Source organism: Entelurus aequoreus, linkage group LG08 (genome assembly GCF_033978785.1).
Source record: "Entelurus aequoreus isolate RoL-2023_Sb linkage group LG08, RoL_Eaeq_v1.1, whole genome shotgun sequence".
NCBI classification, from domain to species: Eukaryota; Metazoa; Chordata; class Actinopteri; order Syngnathiformes; family Syngnathidae; genus Entelurus; species Entelurus aequoreus.
In genome coordinates this window covers 58,152,836-58,172,979 of record NC_084738.1, presented here as the reverse complement: position 1 = coordinate 58,172,979, position 20,144 = coordinate 58,152,836, and the positions used below count along the sequence as shown (strand labels likewise).

General features: G+C 38.2%; 1 long non-coding RNA gene across 2 annotated transcripts in view; it reads right to left on the bottom strand.

Annotated features, from left to right (window-relative positions):
* LOC133655153 (uncharacterized) overlaps positions 1 to 19,035 on the bottom strand; it is a 35,666-nt gene extending 16,631 nt beyond the window's left edge. Inside the window, exons 1-2 of one of the 2 annotated variants that reach the window (XR_009826965.1) lie at positions 18,839 to 19,035; positions 18,323 to 18,634 (exon numbers count right to left, since the gene is read on the bottom strand). This is a non-coding gene — a long non-coding RNA (uncharacterized LOC133655153). The remainder of the gene's footprint in view (positions 1 to 18,322; positions 18,635 to 18,838) is intronic. The other variant, XR_009826964.1, reaches the window with a different exon arrangement.
* Positions 19,036 to 20,144: the final 1,109 nt, after the last annotated feature.

The following is a 20,144-nucleotide window of genomic DNA, read 5'->3' as shown; positions in this document are numbered from 1 at the left end:
TTTAAAAAGCACTTAATTCAGCAGGCGGACATTTTAATACGACATAAGGGAGGGTTTTACATAAAAAGACCTTGTGGTTCAAGGGCTAGCAAAGGATTCAGTTCATCCCAACAGCGTTCCATCAGATCACTTAACCCTGGGGAATCCCCCAAATAAGTTCATTGTTAAAGGCCCCAGGACCCAAAAGGGTTAAAGCCATAAAAGTCTCGAAAGCATAGTACAAACCCCGTTTCCATACGAGTTGGGAAATTGTGTTAGATGTAAATATAAACGGAATACAATGATTTGCAAATCATTTTCAAGCCATATTCAGTTGAATATGCTACAAAGACAACATATTTGATGTTCAAACTGATAAACTTTTTTTTTTTTTGCAAATAATGATTAACTTTAGATGTTGATGCTAGCAACACGTGACAAAGAAGTTGGGAAAGGTGGCAATAAATACTGATAAAGTTGAGGAATGCTCATCAAACACTTATTTGGAACATCCCACAGGTGAACAGGCAAATTGGGAACAGGTGGGTGCCATGATTGGGTATAAAAGTAGATTCCATGAAATGCTCAGTCATTCACAAACAAGGATGGGGCGAGGGTCACCACTTTGTCAACAAATGCGTGAGCAAATTGTTGAACAGTTTAAGAAAAAGCTTTCTCAACCAGCTATTGCAAGGAATTTAGGGATTTCACCATCTACGCTCCGTAATATCATCAAAGGGTTCAGAGAATCTGGAGAAATCACTGCACGTAAGCAGCTAAGCCCGTGACCTTCGATCCCTCAGGCTGTACTGCATCAAAAAGCGACATCAGTGTGTAAAGGATATCACCACATGGGCTCAGGAACACTTCAGAAACCCACTGTTAGTAACTACAGTTGGTCGTTACATCTGTAAGTGCAAGTTAAAACTCTCCTATGCAAGGCAAAAACCGTTTATCAACAACACCCAGAAACACTGTCGGCTTCTCTGTTCTGTGGTCTGACGAGTCCACATTTCAAATTGTTTTTGGAAACTGTGGACGTCGTGTCCTCCAGACCAAAGAGGGAAAAGATCCATCCGGATTGTTATAGGCGCAAAGTGTAAAAGCCAGCATCTGTGATGGTATGGGGGTGTATTAGTGCCCAAGACATGGGTAACTTACACATCTGTGAAGGCGCCATTAATGCTGAAAGGTACATACAGGTTTTGGAGCAACATATGTTGCCATCCAAGCAACGTTACCATGGACGCCCCTGCTTAATTCAGCAAGATGATGCCAAGCCACGTGTTACATCAACGTGGCTTCATAGTAAAAGAGTGCGGGTACTAGACTGGCCTGCCTGTAGTCCAGACCTGTCTCCCATTGAAAATGTGTGGCGCATTATGAAGCCTAAAATACCACAACAGAGACCCACGACTGTTGAACAACTTAAGCTGTACATCAAGCAAGAATGGGAAAGAATTCCACCTGAAAAGCTTAAAAAATGTGTCTCCTCAGTTCCCAAGCGTTTACTGAGTGTTGTTAAAAGGAAAGGCCATGTCACACAGTGGTGAACATGCCCTTTCCCAACTACTTTGGCACGTGTTGCAGCCATAATATTCTAAGTTAATTATTATTTGCCAAAAAAATAAAGTTTATGAGTTTTAACATCAAATATCTTGTCTTTGTAGTGCATTCAATTGAATATGGGTTGAAAGGGATTTGCAAATCATTGTATTCCGTTTATATTTACATCTAACAATTTCCCAACTCATATGGAAACGGGGTTTGTACATACATACATACATACATATATACATACACAAACACACATACATATAATATATTGCATATTTGCCACAAAAAACTGGGTTTTCGTTGACAAAAAAGCATTAAACAATCAAAAATTTAAAAAAATAAACATTAAAGAAAGTTAAAAACTGATAGTGTTGAAAGTAGGGCTGGGTGATAGGGCCTTTTTTTTAATATCTCGATATTTTTAGGCCATATCGCGATACATGATATATATCTCGATATTTTGCCTTAGCCTTGAATGAACACTTGATGCATATAATCACAGCAGTATGATGATTCTATGTGTCTACATTAAAACATTCTTGTTCATACTGTATTAATATATGCTCATTTTAAACTTTCATGCAGAGAGGGAAATCACAACTAAGTCAATTGACCAAAACTGTATTTATTAAACAGTTATTAAGCAGTGGCACAAACATTCATGTCATTTCCAAAACAGAAAGTGCAAGATTGTCAGAGACATTTTAAAACAAGCTATTAGTGCACTTTTGTGCATGATGTCACGAAGATGACAAATCAAAACATCACTAAATTTAAGTGCACTTTTTGTACAGAACGCCACTACAATAGTTTAAAACAAATAAAGTGCACTTCTGTGCATGATGTCACACAAGATATTTAAATAACCGTCAAATAAAAATGAGCTGCATAATAGGAAATAAAATAGTGGATGTCCTTCGCTATGTGGTAGGTTCCCGCGGACGTTATCTCCTTATGTCGTGGAATATTTTTTTCATAAGGTGTTGATGTGGAAATGGTTGCCTCAGCATTTTGTTGGTGTGGCACCAAACGGAGATGTTGACATGCAGAGTTGCAAACACTCTTCATTTTCTAGCGGGTGACTTTTCAAATGATGCTACATATTAGCAGTAATGCTACTTTTTATAGCAACACTTTTGCCCCACACTTGACAAATTACGGTTGTCTGTTCGACATATTCCCACTTGAAGCCAAACCACTGCCAGACGCGCTGTTTTTCTTAGGAATTAATTCTTCCTTCATTTGTTACCAGATTCGCACCTTCTTTCTCTCGTATTACCACTCGCACCACAGCTAACTTTAGCCATGCCGCTACCTCTCTGCTCCGCGAGGGCGTATACGTATGTGACGTATGTGAGAAGGTGCGCTTGTTTATGTCTCTGTGAGAAGGAGAGACAAGAAAGAGTGAGAAGAGCCTGTAGTGTAATGCCCGCAGCTAAAAGCAACTGTGTGAGAACGTATACTCGAATATCACGATAGTCATTTTCTATATCGCACAGAGACAAACCCGCGATATATCGAGTATATCGATATATCGCCCAGCCCTAGTTGAAAGTAAAAAAAAAAAAAAATGTATGACTTATTTTTAAAGACATACGAGTGGGGCCTTTTTATATCACCAAGATTTTTAGAGGGATTTTTTTTTTTAACTGTCATTGCTCAAAAAATTAATAAATAAATTTTTGACATATTTAAGGCTCCAATACCATCAAATATTCCACTTTGAAACATTTTTGGGGGAAAATGTTGCATATTTTGTAAGTTTGCCGTATAAAAAAACAATGTTTAAAACAAACTAATCAAAAAACAGTAAAAACAAATTAGTGTTGAAACAAAAAACGTATGACTTATTTTTAACACTTTTATGATTGAGGCTTTTTTTGACCCCCCAAACTTTTTGTGGGATTATTTTTATCAGTTAAAAAAATATTGATTCAAAATTAATTGGGTTAAAGGTGTAAAAATAAAGAATACGTAAGAAATGCTTAAAGTGTAAGAAAATAGTGCAAAGTGTGAAACCTGAGAATAACTATTTTCTGCAGGTTCAGTGCCAGGAAGTTACAGCTGTGCTCTGAAGGGTGAGCTAAAGTGGTGTGGTATTAGCGGTCTTGCCTCGCATCATTTACACACCACATTGGTCTGACTACGGCCCCTTTTTAGAAAATGTGTATGGCTATCAGTTAATTGTGTATTGCGATATATCTTGATATTTTTTTATCGCTCATGTCGTGGTCAGGTGAGCGTTGCTTCGGCGTGACCCCGAGGATGCAGAGAATGGCAGGTGGAATGCAAGTAAAAAAAAAAACTATGTATTACTTACAAGGAAGCAGGGAACAAACAGAAACAGCAAGTTTCCGAGTAACAGCAAGAATGATCCAACACTGAAGGAGGGACCCAGGTGAACTAATTAAACAAGTAACAGGTGTGCTGACAGGACATGGAACAGAAAGTAAAGGTGCTGTAAAACACAGGGACCAAACAGGAAACACTGACAAAACAAAAGCACCAGGACAGGAAGTGATTATAAGAAAACCCAAACATAACCAGTAGCACTTCTGACAGCCCAGCCCTAATGGGGCCCCTTCCAAGGGAGGAGCAGTCCTGGTGACAGGGGTATTTTATCCCCCTTATGAGTTAAGATTAAGAGAACTTTCTTAAAAGGGACGGGACTCTTTTGTGTTTTCCAAGGACACAGCGCTTGAGCGCTTTGAGTATCTAACACAGGGGTCCCCAAACTTTTTGATCGGGGGCCGCGTTGGGTTAAAAAAATGTGGCCGGGGGCTGGGCTGTGTGATAGATACATATATATATACGCATACATACATACATATATATATATATATATACATATATACATATATATATATACATATATATATACACATATACATATACATACACATATATATATATACATACACATATATATATATACATATACATATATATATACATACATATATATATATATATACATATATATACATATATATATATATATATATATATACATATATATACATATATATATATATATATGCATATATATATATATACATATACATATATATATATATACATATACATATATACACATATATACATATATATACATATATACATATACATATATATACACATATATACACATATATACATATATATACACATATATACACATATATACACATATACATACAGGTAAAAGCCAGTAAATTAGAATATTTAGAAAAACTTGATTTATTTCAGTAATTGCATTCAAAAGGTGTAACTTGTACATTATATTTATTCATTGCACACAGACTGATGCATTCAAATGTTTATTTCATTTAATTTTGATGATTTGAAGTGGCAACAAATGAAAATCCAAAATTCTGTGTGTCACAAAATTTGAATATTACCTAAGGCTAATACAAAAAAGGGATTTTTAGAAATGTTGGCCAACTGAAAAGTATGAAAATGAAAAATATGAGCATGTACAATACTCAATACTTGGTTGGAGCTCCTTTTGCCTCAATTACTGGGTTAATGCGGCGTGGCATGGAGTCGATGAGTTTCTGGCACTGCTCAGGTGTTATGAGAGCCCAGGTTGCTCTGATAGTGGCCTTCAACTCTTCTGCGTTTTTGGGTCTGGCATTCTGCATCTTCCTTTTCACAATACCCCACAGATTTTCTATGGTGCTAAGGTCAGGGGAGTTGGCGGGCCAATTTAGAACAGAAATACCATGGTCCGTAAACCAGGCACGGGTAGATTTTGCGCTGTGTGCAGGCGCCAAGTCCTGTTGGAACTTGAAATCTCCATCTCCATAGAGCAGGTCAGCAGCAGGAAGCATGAAGTGCTCTAAAACTTGCTGGTAGACGGCTGCGTTGACCCTGGATCTCAGGAAACAGAGTGGACCGACACCAGCAGATGACATGGCACCCCAAACCATCACTGATGGTGGAAACTTTACACTAGACTTGTCCCAGAGTCTGGAGGAAGACAGGAGAGGCACAGGATCCACGTTGCCTGAAGTCTAGTGTAAAGTTTCCACCATCAGTGATGGTTTGGGGTGCCATGTCATCTGCTGGTGTCGGTCCACTCTGTTTCCTGAGATCCAGGGTCAACGCAGCCGTCTACCAGCAAGTTTTAGAGCACTTCATGCTTCCTGCTGCTGACCTGCTCTATGGAGATGGAGATTTCAAGTTCCAACAGGACTTGGCGCCTGCACACAGCGCAAAATCTACCCGTGCCTGGTTTACGGACCATGGTATTTCTGTTCTAAATTGGCCCGCCAACTCCCCTGACCTTAGCACCATAGAAAATCTGTGGGGTATTGTGAAAAGGAAGATGCAGAATGCCAGACCCAAAAACGCAGAAGAGTTGAAGGCCACTATCAGAGCAACCTGGGCTCTCATAACACCTGAGCAGTGCCAGAAACTCATCGACTCCATGCCACGCCGCATTAACCCAGTAATTGAGGCAAAAGGAGCTCCAACCAAGTATTGAGTATTGTACATGCTCATATTTTTCATTTTCATACTTTTCAGTTGGCCAACATTTCTAAAAATCCCTTTTTTGTATTAGCCTTAAGTAATATTCTAATTTTGTGACACACGGAATTTTGGATTTTCATTTGTTGCCACTTCAAATCATCAAAATTAAATGAAATAAACATTTGAATGCATCAGTCTGTGTGCAATGAATAAATATAATGTACAAGTTACACCTTTTGAATGCAATTACTGAAATAAATCAAGTTTTTCAAAATATTCTAATTTACTGGCTTTTACCTGTATATTATATATATATATATATATATATATATATATATATATATATATATATATATATATATATATATATATATATATATATATATATATATACACACTACCGTTCAAAAGTTTGGGGTCACCCAAACAATTTTGTGTTTGAGCCTTCATTTCTAAGAACAAGAATAGACTGTCGAGTTTCAGATGAAAGTTCTCTTTTTCTGGCCATTTTGAGCATTTAATTGACCCCACAAATGTGATGCTCCAGAAACTCAATCTGCTCAAAGGAAGGTCAGTTTTGTAGCTTCTGTAACGAGCTAAACTGTTTTCAGATGTGTGAACATGATTGCACAAGGGTTTTCTAAATCATCAATTAGCCTTCTGAGCCAATGAGCAAACACATTGTACCATTAGAACACTGGAGTGATAGTTGCTGGAAATGGGCCTCTATACACCTATGTAGATATTGCACCAAAAACCAGACATTTGCAGCTAGAATAGTCATTTACCACATTAGCAATGTATAGAGTGTATTTCTTTAAAGTTAAGACTAGTTTAAAGTTATCTTCATTGAAAAGTACAGTGCTTTTCCCTAAAAAATAAGGACATTTCAATGTGACCCCAAACTTTTGAACGGTAGTATATATATATATATATATATACATATATATACATATATACATATATATATATATATATATATACATACAAACACATATACATACATATATATACATACAAACACATATACATACATACATATATATATACATACATACAAACACACACACACACACACACACACACACACACACACACACACACATATATATATATATATACACACATATATATATATATATATATATATATATATATATATATATATATATATATATATATATATATATATATATATATATATATATATATATATATATATATATATATATATATATATATATATATATATATATATATATATATATATATATATATATGGGACGGTATAGCTCGGTTGGTAGAGCGGCCGTGCCAGCAACTTGAGGGTTGCAGGTTCGATCCCCGCTTCCGCCATCCTAGTCACTGCCGTTGTGTCCTTGGGCAAGACACTTTACCCACCTGCTCCCAGTGCCACCCACACTGGTTTAAATGTAACTTAGATATTGGGTTTCACAATGTAAAGCGCTTTGAGTCACTTGAGAAAAAGCGCTATATAAATGTAATTCACTTCACACTTCACTTCATATATGAGATAGGCTACAGCACCTTCTGCGACCCCAAAAGGGACAAGCGGTAGAAAATGGATGGATGGATGGATGTATATACTGTATATATACATATTCCGAGCGCGATGATGAAGATCCATGGGACAATGCATTTTTAGACAACATGATTTGCCTGAGGGGCTAGGAGACACTGAGAATAACAAGGGGTAGAAAATGGATTAGAAAGGACAGATTTTTAAAAAATAATTTAAAAAACCCTACTTTTTTTTTCTTTTTTTTTTTTTAACTTGGGATTTTCTGCGGGCCGGATTTTGGACGCTGACGGCCCGTAGTTTGGGGACCACTGATCTAATAGAAAGGCACCATATAAATCTAATCCATTTATTTATTTATGTATTTATTTTTATTATTTTTATTTGTTTTATTTATTGTATTTATTTCATTTATTCATCTATTTTATTTATCTATTTTATTTATTGTATATATTCTTAACTCAAACAATGTTCAATATCAGTGTTTCTTCTATGGTTGCTGTTTCCTGCTCAAATCAGGTGGCATAAAAGTGTTGATATATTGTAAGAGGCCTGCTTATTGAATCAAATCCTTATTTGAAATCCCTGTTCACTCGGTAGTGTTTCTCAAACAAGGGAAATAAGCTCATAAAACCCTTCAAGGGACGAGAAACGTCGCCTGACGTGCGCTCAAAAAGCACACAAGCTGACATTTTTGTTGAAGGCGGGCGGATTAAACGACTGACGACGACCTCGTCTTTAGGTCGCCACGTGTACACCTCTGTGGGGATGCAAAAGTGTTCAAAGTGAAATGTTGCACGGACAAAAGGACGAGTGAGGAAACGAAGACGTGTCCCGATACTTTTATTGCACACGCCACACCTCTGCTGCCTCCACGACATCAAGAGTATTAACGCGGCGTGCTGGGAGGAACGAGCGCGTGTTAAAAAATGCAAAGCCCATCAAAGAGCAGCTGGCTCCACCCTCTTTCAGCCGCCCTGTCAGATCTTCACTTTTGATTATTAAAATCCTGCGTGTGTTCGAGAAAGGATTCCTGTTTCTCTCCGTCATGCCAGTGCGGCGCTATCTGGCACGGAAACATACATGCTAACTTGCCGTAGAGCATCGCTAACATACCGAATATTATTGAATGCAAACGACAGACGCAACTAGAAAAGTCCTCGTCTGAATCCAGATGTGGATCCAGATCAGCTCCCGAATCTAAGCACTTATTCCACAACCCGTCCCCGACATTTCCTGAAAGTTAGATCATAAGGGATGGGTCAAATGCAGAGGACAAATTTCACCACACCTAGTGTGTGTGTGACAATCATTGGTACTTTAACTTTAACTTAAATCATCCAGGAACCTTTGGAGCTATTTATAGCGGAATTACATAAACGGAGTCTTTTTCTCTGTGGATGGAGGCAGGGCCGCTAGCATGCACACACAAACCAAAGTTGAAGCTTGTAACGTTGCAGTTGTTGATTATATTATCGATTAATTTGTTTGATTATTCAGGATTCGGGTTGTAGGAAAATAGTTTAAATTAACAACTTTTCTGCTTGCCATAGACCGTAATTCTTTTTTTCGAATAAATGTACATAATCAAAATTAACATTATATTTTTAAAATGTGCGCATGTTAAAGGCCTACTGAAACCCACTACAAACGACCATGCAGTCTGATAGTTTATGTATCAATAATGAAATCTTAACATTGCAACACATGCCAATACGGCCGGGTTAACTTATAAAGTGCAATTTTAAATTTCCTGGCAAACTTCCGGCTGAAAACGTTTCGATATGATGACGTTTGCGCGTGACACCAATGGTTGAACCGGAAGTATTCGGACCCCATTGGATCCAATACAAAAAGCTCTGTTTTCATCCCAAAATTCCACAGTATTCTGGACATCTGTGTTGGTGAATCTTTTGCATTTGTTCAATGAACAATGAAGACTGCAAAGAAGAAAGTTGTAGGTGGGATCGGTGTATTAGCGGCGGACGACAGCAACACAACCAGGAGGACTTTGAGATGGATAGTAGACGCGCTAGCCGCCGACCTCACCTTGACTTCCTCCGTCTCCGGGCCGCCGACCGCATCTATGATCGGGTGAAGTCCTTCGTCGCTCCGTCGATCGCTGGAACGCAGGTGAGCACGGGTGTTGATGAGCAAATGAGGGCTGGCTGGCGTAGGTGGATAGCTAATGTTTTTAGCATAGCTCTGTCGAGGTCCCGTAGCTAAGTTAGCTTCAATGGCGTCGTTAGCAACAGCATTGTTAAGCTTCGCCAGGCTGGAAAGCATTAACCGTGTAGTTAAATGTCCATGGTTTAATAATATTGTTGATCTTCTGTCTATCCTTCCAGTCAGGGGTTTATTTCTTTTGTTTCTATCTGCATTTAAGCCCGATGCTATCACGTTAGCTCCGTAGCTAAAGAGCTTCGCCGATGTATTGTCGCGGAGATAAAAGTCACTGTGAATGTCCATTTCGCGTTCTCGACTCTTATTTTTAAGAGGATATAGTATCCGAGGTGGTTTAAAATACAAATCCGTGATCCACAATAGAAAAAGGAGAAAGTGTGGAATCCAATGAGCCAGCTTGTACCTAAGTTACAGTCAGAGCGAAAAAAGATACGTCCTGCACTGCACTCTAGTCCTTCACTCTCACGTTCCTCATCCACAAATCTTTTATTCTGGCTCAAATTAATGGGGTAATCGTCGCTTTCTCGGTCCGAATCGCTCTCGCTGCATTGTAAGCAATGGGGGAAATGTGAGGAGCCCTTCAACCTGTGACGTCACGCTACTTCCGGTACAAGCAAGGCTTTTTTTTATCAGCGACCAAAAGTTGCGAACTTTATCGTCGATGTTCTCAACTAAATCCTTTCAGCACTAATATGGCAAATGATCAAGTATGACACATAGAATGGATCTGCTATCCCCGTTTAAATAAAAAACATTAATTTCAGTAGGCCTTTAAACACACTATTGCGGCGACCGGTGCGGGAACTATGTCCACACATTTAAAGTTCCAGGGTCTCCATGCGGTGCGGATTTGATCGATTTTTATTACTTACATTAAAAAAATTAATCTAAGTAACAGAATATAAATTTACGTTTTTTTCTAATCCAATTATTGTTTTAAAAACAACATAGTTAGGGATGGGTATTAGGGGTGTAAAAAAAATAAGATTTTCAGATTTGTTGCGATTATTATTAATTGTAACGGTTTTAATCGATTGAAGAAAATCATAAATCGATTTTTTTTTTTTTTTCATTTTATCCTGTGTAGCCACTCAGGCGAATCATATTGTTGATGTACACTGAACAAACATATAAACACAGCAAGATTTAAAACTTTGACAATATATACACAAAAGACCTATTCCTCTCAAGGCGTGTCTTAATGAAATTAAACAATGGATGTCCGCTAACTTTTTGCAACTCAACGCTAAGAAAACGGAAATGCTGATTATCGGTCCTGCTCAACACCGACATCTATTTAATAATACCACCTTAACATTTGACAACCAAACAATTAAACAAGGCGACTCGGTAAAGAATCTAGGTATTATTTTCGACCCAACTCTCTCGTTTGAGTCACACATTAAGAGTGTTACTAAAACGGCCTACTTTCATCTCCGTAATATCGCTAAAATTCGTTCCATTTTGTCCACAAGCGACGCTGAGATCATTATCCATGCGCTCGTTACATCTCGTCTCGATTACTGTAACGTTTTGTTTTCGGGCCTCCCTATGTCTAGCATTAAAAGATTACAGATGGTACAAAATGCGGCTGCTAGACTTTTGACAAAAACAAGAAAGTTTGATCATATTACGCCTATACTGGCTCACTTGCACTGGCTTCCTGTGCACCTAAGATGCGACTTTAAGGTTTTACTACTTACGTATAAAATACTACACGGTCAAGCTCCTGCCTATCTTGACGATTGTATTGTACCATATGTCCCGGCAAGAAATCTGCGTTCAAAGAACTCCGGCTTATTAGTGATTCCCAGAGCCCAAAAAAAGTCTGCGGGCTATAGAGCGTTTTCTATTCGGGCTCCAATATTATGGAATGCCCTCCCGGTAAAAGTTAGAGATGCTACCTCAGTAGAAGCATTTAAGTCTCATCTTAAAACTCATTTGTATACTCTAGCCTTTAAATAGACTCCCTTTTTAGACCAGTTGATCTGCCGTTTCTTTTCTTTTCTACTCTGCTCCCAACCCGGGGTGGACCGCTAGCCTGTTCATCAGATGGGGACATCTCTACGCTGCTGACCCGTCTCCACTCGGGATGGTTCCTGCTGGCCCCACCATGGACTGGACTTTCGCTGATGTGTTGGACTTTTACAATATTATGTCAGACCCACTCGACATCCATTGCTTTCGGTCTCCCCTAGAGGGGGGGGGGGTTACCCACATATGCAGTCCTCTCCAAGGTTTCTCATAGTCATTCACATTGACATCCCACTGGGGTGAGTTTTCCTTGCCCGTATGTGGGCTCTGTACCGAGGATGTCGTGGCTTGTACAGCCCTTTGAGACACTTGTGATTTAGGGCTATATAAATAAACATTGATTGATTGATTGAAATATCGTTCACAAAACTGTGTAAGTGAGCATTTCTTCTTTGCCAAGATAATCCGTCCCACCTCACACGTGTGGCATATCAAGATGCTGATTAATCAGCATGATTATTGCACAGGTGTGCCTTAGGCTGCCCACAATAAAAGGCCACTCTGAAACGTGCAGTTTTATCACACAGCACAATGCCACAGATGTCCACCAGAGGTGTTGCCCGTGAATTGAGCGCTTGTTTCTCTACCATGAGCCCTCTCCAAAGACGTTTCAGAGAATTTGGCAGTACATCCAACCGGCTTCAGCACACCAGCCCAGGACCTCCACATCCAGCAGGTGCACCTCCATAATAGTCTGAGATCTGCCACCTGGTCCCATTCCTGACATTTCTGGCCTGGCCTGTCTGCATGATGTTTCCTTTGTCAAATGTAGCAAAAGGCAGCAAAACACACATTGTTTAACGTTGTGGTACCAAAAACGCCTTATTAGCCTTATTGCCCTTATTAGGGCAAATATTGAAATAACACTGCCCTTCGTTTCTGCTGTAAAAAATTTTGGTTTTGCCATTACGGTTTTTAAGTTATTATAAAAAAAAAAATCAAAATGATTTAAAAATGTTCTAACTCATCCACTTAAAAACCCTAACGGCACAAATGTAGCACAAACGAGTGGCAGCGTTATTTGGATATTTGCAATAAGTGAAGTCAATTTCACAAAACAGTAATTGGGCTTTTAAAGGGGCGGGACTCCACACCATGCAGTGTGTTGATTGGTGGACAGAGTAACGCTTACTTCCACGCTATGATGTCACACTAAGGACACCGGGCAGCTAGATGGGGGCGGGGCTACCAGACGACGCCTACCTCGAGGTATAGTCACGTGACCGCGAGGTCAAAGCAGGGGCCCGGCGGTTGCATCCGGCGTCCTGGGAATGGTTGCACCGGCCTTCATTATGCATGAGCCGAGCAAACTCACATCATCTGCACGCCATCACTGATAAATGATTCATAAATCGCCATGATCCATTAAGCATGGCGGCCAAGGAGAGGGCGGTGAAAAAATGTACCTGACTGAACATATATTAGCTTTTAACCCCGTGTCTCGTAGTAAATACTTGTACTACAACGTCGCAACACAGGTTGTTTTCTGTTGGTCACTCACTCGAAAAGTACAGCACAGTATTACAGCACTACTACTTCACTTTTTGTCATCCAAAAGGTCTGACAAAAAAAATAAAACAAAATTCAAAGCATTTTTTTCCCATAACAAATAAAGTAAATCCTATTAATTAGTTGTAGACAACCAAAAATACGAACTCCAAACACATTTTTATAGAGAACTAGATGAGGCAATGTTGGAATGGTTTGAATGTTGAAAAGCTGACGTTGAACTGAAATGATAAAGGAACGTTGGATGAATGCAGAAATGGTTTAAAATGTTGAAATCGTTTAAACGCTGAAATGGTTTGAAAGTTGGAATGGTTTGAATGTTGAAGAGTTTGAATTTCCAGGGAAACCGGAATTTGGTTTGGATCTTGGGAAAGTGTTAGTTTGAATGTCCAGGATGAGCGGGATGTGTTGATGTTGGAATGGTTTGAATAGGTTGAAAAATGTGGGAATTGTGCTACTTGAAAAAATCTCATTAATTTCAATGGGAACTTCCTGGAAATTTGGGAATTTTTGGATAACTGGCATTTTTTATTTTTTTTTAATGATTAGGAGCATGAATGTCCTGAATGAGCTGAATTAGTTGGTGTTGTAATTGTTTAAATCGGTCAAGAAATGTTGAATTAGTAACCGTTTTTAATTGAGAAATTCCTGGAATTTCAGGAAAACCGGGAATTTTTCTAGTTCCTTAACCAACTTGGTTTTTTTCCTGAATATGAGGAGTGTTTTGACGGTGGAACGGTTGAAATGGGTTGAAAAATGTGAAAGGAGTGTGGAACTTAAGGGTGGAAATAGGTTACCAAAAAACGGGAATTCCTGGAAATTTGTTGAATGCGGAAAAATGGTAGTTTGAATGTCCAGGATGAGTTGAATGTCTTGAAGATGGAATGGTTTGAATCGGTTGAAAAATGTGGGAATTGTGGAAGTTTGAAAAATGGCCAATTCATTTTGAATGGGGAAAATGCAGGGGGAAAAAAGGAATTATGCTAAATCCTGGAATTATTTTTTTTTTAGAAGTGTTGAAGTACAGCACGCAATTCCTGAACATGCTGAATATGTTGACGTTGGAACAGTTTGAATCAGATGAAAAATGTGGGAATTGTGGAACTTTGAAGAATGTCCCATTGATTTCAATAGGAATTTCAAAAACATTTGAGAATTTTGGGAAAAGCTAGAATTTCTTTGAAAATGTTAAAAAACTTGAATGGTCTGAATGAGTTGAAATGGTTGGTGTTGGAATTTTTCAAATCGATCAAGAAACGTTGAAGCAGTAACATGTTGAATTGAGAAATGGTATTACGGAATTCCTGGAATTTCGGGAAAACCAGGAATTTTTCCAGTTCAAAAAACACTTTGTTGAGTAATGTTTTGACGGTGGAACGGTTGAAATGCGTTGACAAATGTGGAAGGAGTAGTCGCCAGAAAAAAGGGTGGGAAAATGGCTTGGGAAAAGCAGGAATTCTGGAAAATCTTGGAGGTTTTTTTAACTTGGAAGAATGATAGTTTGAATTTCCAGAATGGTGGAATGTGTTGAAGGTGGAATGGTTTGAATAGGTCGAAAAATGTGGAAATGGTGAAAGTTTGAAAAGATGGCCAATTCATTTTGAATGGGAAAAATGTCCCGGAAAACCAGGAATTCTGGGAAATCTGGGAATTTTTCAAGGGAAAGCCTGCGATTCCCGAATAGGCTGAACAGTTTGAAGTGACTGCTTCGGAGCATTCACACAATAATGACAGTTTTACATGCAGAAAACCACATGAAACACATAAATAATCAATAAAATGTATAAACACATCAGTTTTAACAAAGAGGGAGGAGCCAGGAGGACGCCACCTTTGTACTCTCTTGGATTTTTATTAAAGTACTGGTGCTGTGACAGCAGTAGTGGAACTTAAGGGTGGAAGTAGGTTACCAAAAAACAGGAATTCCTGGAAATTTGTTAAATGTGGAAAAATGGTAGTAATGTCGAGGATGAGTTGAATGTGTTGAAGGTGAAATGGTTAGTGTTGGAATTTTTCCAAATCGATCAAGAAATGTTGAAGCAGTAACATGTTGAATTGAGAAATGGTATTACGGAATTCCTGGAATTTCGGGAAAACCAGGAATTTTTCCAATTAGAAAAATAATTTTAAGATTGAGAGAAATGTTTTGACGGTGGAACGGTTGAAATGCGTTGAAAAATGTGACAGGAGTAGTGGAACTTAAGGGTGGAAATAGGTTACCAAAAAACGGGAATTCCTGGAAATGTGTTGAATGTGGAAAAATGGTAGTTTGAATGTCCAGGATGAGTTGAATGTGTTGAAGGTGGAATGGTTTGAATGGTTTGAAGAATGTGGTAATTGTGGAAGTTTGAAAAATGGCCATGAATTTTCCCCATTGAATGGGGAAAATGCAACAAAAAAAAAGGGATTATGGGAAATCCGGGAAAATATTTTTAGAATTGTTGAAGAAGATCACATAATTCCTGAACAGGATGAATATTTTGAAGTTGGAATTGTTTAAATCAGATGAAAAATGTGGGAATTGTGGAACTTTGAAGAATGTCCCATTGATTTCAATGGGAATTTCCCAAAAATGTGGGAATTTCGGGAAAAGCGGGAATTTTTTTTAAAGATGGTAAAAAACTTGAAGTATCTGAATGAATGTTGGAATTTTGAAATCGGTCAAGAAATGTTGAAGCAGTAACATGTTGAATTGTGAAATGGTGGTATGGAATTCCTGGAATTTCGGGAAAACCAGGAATTTTTCCAGTTCAAAAAACATATTTGTTTTTTGTCCTTATTAAGAGGAATGTTTTGACGGTGGAACGGTTGAAATGCGTTGAAAAATGTGACAGGAGTAGTGGAATTTAAGGGTGGAAATAAGTTACCAAAGAAACAAATTCCTGGAAATTTGTTGAATGTGGAAAAATTGTAGTTTGAATGTCCAGGATGAGTTGAATGTGTTGAAGGTGGAATGGTTTGAATAATGTGGGAATTGTGGAAGTTTGAAAAATTGCCAATTCATTTTGAATGGGGGAAATGCAACAAAAAAAAGGGATTATGGGAAATCCGGGAATTATTATTTTTAGAAATGTTGAAGTGGAGCACAATTCCTGAACAGGCTGAATATTTTGAAGTTGGAACGGTTTGAATCAGATGAAAAATGTGGGAATTGTGGAACTTTGAAAAATGTCCCATTGATTTTAATGGGAATTTCCCAAAAATGTGGGAATTTCTGGAAAAGCGGGAATTTTTTTAAAGATGGTAAAAAACTTGAATGGTCTGAATGAGTTGAAATGGTTGGTGTTGGAATTTTGAAATCGATCAAGAAATGTTGAAGCAGTAACATGTTGAATTGAGAAATGGTATTACGGAATTCCTGGAATTTCGGGAAAACCAGGATTTTTTCCAATTAGAAAAATAATTTTAAGATTGAGAGAAATGTTTTGACGGTGGAACGGTTGAAATGCGTTGAAAAATGTGACAGGAGTAGTGGAACTTAAGGGTGGAAATAGGTTACCAAAAAACGGGAATTCCTGGAAATGTGTTGAATGTGGAAAAATGGTAGTTTGAATGTCCAGGATGAGTTGAATGTGTTGAAGGTGGAATGGTTTGAATGGTTTGAAGAATGTGGTAATTGTGGAAGTTTGAAAAATGGCCATGAATTTTCCCCATTGAATGGGGAAAATGCAACAAAAAAAAGGGATTATGGGAAATCCGGGAAAATATTTTTAGAATTGTTGAAGAAGATCACATAATTCCTGAACAGGCTGAATATTTTGAAGTTGGAACTGTTTAAATCAGATGAAAAATGTGGGAATTGTGGAACTTTGAAGAATGTCCCATTGATTTCAATGGGAATTTCCCAAAAATGTGGGAATTTCGGGAAAATCGGGAATTTTCTTAAAGATGGTAAAAAAACTTGAAGTATCTGAATGAATGTTGGAATTTTGAAATCGGTCAAGAAATGTTGAAGCAGTAACATGTTGAATTGGGAAATGGTATTATGGAATTCCTGGAATTTCGGGAAAACCAGGAATTTTTCCAGTTCAAAAAACATCTTTGTTTTTTGTCCTGATTAAGAGGAATGTTTTGACGGTGGAACGGTTGAAATGCGTTGAAAAATGTGACAGTAGTGGAATTTAAGGGTGGAAATAGGTTACCAAAGAAACAGAAATTCCTGGAAATTTGTTGAATGTGGAAAAATGGTAGTTTGAATGTCCAGGATGAGTTGAATGTGTTGAAGGTGGAATGGTTTGAATAATGTGGGAATTGTGGAAGTTTGAAAAATTGCCAATTCATTTTGAATGGGGGAAATGCAACAAAAAAAAGGGATTATGGGAAATCCGGGAATTATTATTTTTAGAAATGTTGAAGTGGAGCACAATTCCTGAACAGGCTGAATATTTTGAAGTTGGAACGGTTTGAATCAGATGAAAAATGTTGGAATTGTGGAACTTTGAAAAATGTCCCATTGATTTTAATGGGAATTTCCCAAAAATGTGGGAATTTCTGGAAAAGCGGGAATTTTTTTAAAGATGGTAAAAAACTTGAATGGTCTGAATGAGTTGAAATGGTTGGTGTTGGAATTTTGAAATCGGTCAAGAAATGTTGAAGCAGTAACATGTTGAATTGAGAAATGGTATTGCGGAATTCCTGGAATTTCGGGAAAACCAGGAATTTTCCCAGTTCAAAAAACACTTGAAATGCGTTGAAAAATGTGGAAGGAGTAGTCGCCTTAAAAAAGGGTGGACATAGGGCTTTGGAAAAGCAGGAATTCTGGAAAATCCTGGAATTTTTTGGAACTTGGAAAAATGATGGTTTGAATTTCCAGAATGGTGCAATGTGTTAAAGGTGGAATGGTTTGAATAGGTTGGAAAAATTTGGAAATGGTGAGAGTTTGAAAAATGGCCAATTCATTTGGAATGAGAAAAATGTCCCTGAAAACATGGAATTCTGGGAATTTGGGGAATTTGTCAAGGCTGAACAGTTTGAAGTGAATGCTTTGGAGCATTCACACAATAATGGCAGTTTTACATGCAGAAAACCACTTGAAACACATACCTGATCAATAAGGAGGGAGGAGCCAGCTGGACGCCACCTTCTACTCTCTTGGATTGTCATCAAAGTGTTGGTACTTGCAACGTCAGCATTCTCACAACAATAACCTCCATATAACGTTATTGCATTCTTACGTAGGCTTGGTTTTGAAGCCTGTTCATGAATAATTTATGAAATTAAAAACACAAAAATGGAGCTCACATCGTCGCTGACCGGAAGTCAGCTCAGCAGCAGTAAACAGGTCGGAAGTTAAAGGTTTCTTCAGGTAACACAAAGAGCCTCTGCTGCCACCTAGTGGCCGAAATGGACACCAGCCTGAGGGGCGGAAGATGGAGAGTGTTGGAAGAGAGGAAATAAGTCGAAATTGAGTAAGTTTGGCAAATAAAAAGTTCAATGAGCAGCGGACTCCGTGTGACTTTCCGGAAGTGTTACGCAGGAAGCATAGTTTTGTCGACATTGACAGGGATAAACACACATTAAATGGCCGGCAAACAAGTTGAATAAATACAGAAAACTTACCTTTTTTATTCCGCCCGCTTTCTTCTGGCATGGCGCTCATTTAGTTTTAAATTTGTCAATAATATTCCCAATTTGCGAAAATTAGTTTATCAGTGTCAGGCCTGTAACCAATCAGCTGCGATAAAGGAGCGGTCCTAATGTCAATACAGGAAGTGCCGACGGGGATAAACACACATTAAATGGCCGGCAAACAAGTTGAATAAATACAGAAGATGTACCTTTTTTTTTAGTCTGCCCGCTTTCTTCTGGCATGGCGCTCATTTAGTTTTAAATTTGTCAATAATATTCCCACCTGGCGAAAATCAGTTTATCAGTGTCAGGCCTGGAACCAATCAGCTGCGATAAAGGAGGGGTCCTAATGTCAATACAGGAAGTGCCGACAGGGATAAACACACATTAAATGGCCGGCAAACAAGTTGAATAAATACAGAAAACTTACCTTTTTTAGTCCGCCCGCTTTCTTCTGGCATGGCGCTCATTTAGTTTTAAATGTGTCAATAATATTCCCACCTGGCAAAAATCAGTTTATCAGTGTCAGGCTTGGAACCAATCAGCTGCGATAAAGGAGGGGTCCTAATGTCAATACAGGAAGTGCCGACAGGGATAAACACACATTAAATGGCCGGCAAACAAGTTGAATAAATACAGAAAACGTACCTATTTTTAGTCCGCCCGCTTTCTTCTGGCATGGGGCTCATTTAGTTTTAAATCTGTCGATATAATTACCACCTGGCGAAAATCAGTTTATCAGTGTCAGGCCTGGAACCAATCAGCTGCGATAAAGGAGGGGTCCTAATGTCAATACAGGAAGTGCTGTATTTTATGAATAGGGTTTTGATTGATTGATTGAAACTTTTATTAGTAGATTGCACAGTGCAGTACATATTCCGTACAATTGATCACTAAATGGTAACACCCGAATAAGTTTTTCAACTTGTTTAAGTTGGGGTCCACGTAAATTGATTCATGATACAGATATAGACTATCATCATAATACAGTCATCACACAAGATAAACATCAGAGTATATACATTTAATTATTTACAATCCGGGGTGTGGAGGTTAGGTTTGGTTGATATCAACACTTCAGTCATCAACAATTGCATCATCAGAGAAGGTGCATGCGTAATCGAAAAAGGGTTGAATGAGAGTTCCCGCTAGAATCCTCATGGTGCTTTTGTTGACCAGAGGAGATTCTATAGAAATATCTCGTTCGTTGGTTGACCTTTTTGATTACCTTGGTTGCCATTTTATCACAGGAAAGATTAGCCTCTAGAATGGAACCTAGGTAGGTGACCTCATCTTT